The following is a 1183-nucleotide window of genomic DNA, read 5'->3' as shown; positions in this document are numbered from 1 at the left end:
TACATCAAACTTCCCTGATGCTTTAATTGTTGGGTTTACAGAAGAATAGCCACCACTTCTTTCATTTGCCCATTGATGATGATTTTGTGCTACACTGTCAATAATTTCTTCAGCTTCATCTAAACTTTTACTCATAAGTGCCCCTCCAGCAGCTGAATCAAGGAACACTTTGGTATGATAGTTGATACCATTATAAAAAGTGTGCAACACTAACCATCTTTCCAACCCATGATGTGGGCATTGTCTGAGCATACTATTATATCTATCCCATGCTTCAAAAAGAGATTCTGAGTCAGTTTGCTTGAAGCTTGCAATTAAATTCCTCATATGAGCTGTTTTGCTTGGTGGATAGAATTTATCAAGAAACTGTTGCTCACACTACTCCCAAGTGGTGATGCTATTAGGGGCCAAAGAATTCAGCCATTGCTTTGCCCTATCTCTTAAAGAAAACCCAAATAATAATAATCTAACTGCTTCTGAAGGAACTCCATTCATTTTCATGGTACCACATATTTTTTAAAAGACCTCTAAGTGTTGATTGGGGTCTTCATGAGGTCCTCCACCAAATTGGTTCTGCTGCACCATAGATATAATTGCGGGTTTGATCTCAAAGTTATTAGCTTCCACTGAAGGTCTTGAAATACTAGATCGAAAACCTCTTGCATAAGGTACTGCATAATCCTTGAGTGGTCTATTCGCCATGTTCAAATGTTCCTGTTCTTCAATTTGCCTTTGCAGAATTCTTCTTTTATGGAAAGTTTTGTCAATCTCAGGGTCAAAAGGAAAGAATTCCCCTGCAAAGTTAGATCTTCGCATACACAAGAACAAGATAGCAAACGACAATTCAACAGAAAAAGAAAAAAAATAAAAGAATAAAAAATGCAGAATTGAATTTGTACAAAAAGAATTAACAAGAAGTAAAAGTTATACAAGAATGTAAGAACAGAAATCTAATGATTAGTTACAACTATGCAATATGAAAGGAAAACAAAATGTTATGTTTAGTCTAACTCAATTGACAATTCCTAATGTTATAGCGCAGTCCCCGGCAACGACGCCAAAAACTTGTTACGCTCCGCAAGTGTACGGAAATGTCACAAGTAATATAAAAGATTATCGTATCCACAGGGACTGGAATAAGCACTAGAAATGTCTCAATGCGAATTAGCTAAACAGCTATCCA

General features: G+C 36.3%; 1 non-coding gene across 1 annotated transcript; it reads left to right on the top strand.

Moving 5' to 3' along the window:
* Positions 1-223: 223 nt before the first annotated feature.
* LOC122007565 lies at positions 224-329 on the top strand. Its single transcript, XR_006119037.1, has one exon. It is a non-coding gene; the product is annotated as a small nucleolar RNA R71 (small nucleolar RNA).
* The last annotated feature ends 854 nt before the right edge of the window (positions 330-1183 follow it).

Source organism: Zingiber officinale, chromosome 7B (genome assembly GCF_018446385.1).
Source record: "Zingiber officinale cultivar Zhangliang chromosome 7B, Zo_v1.1, whole genome shotgun sequence".
Classification (NCBI taxonomy): Eukaryota; Viridiplantae; Streptophyta; class Magnoliopsida; order Zingiberales; family Zingiberaceae; genus Zingiber; species Zingiber officinale.
Note: the sequence above shows the minus strand (reverse complement) of the source record. Positions and strands in the feature narration are given on the sequence as shown.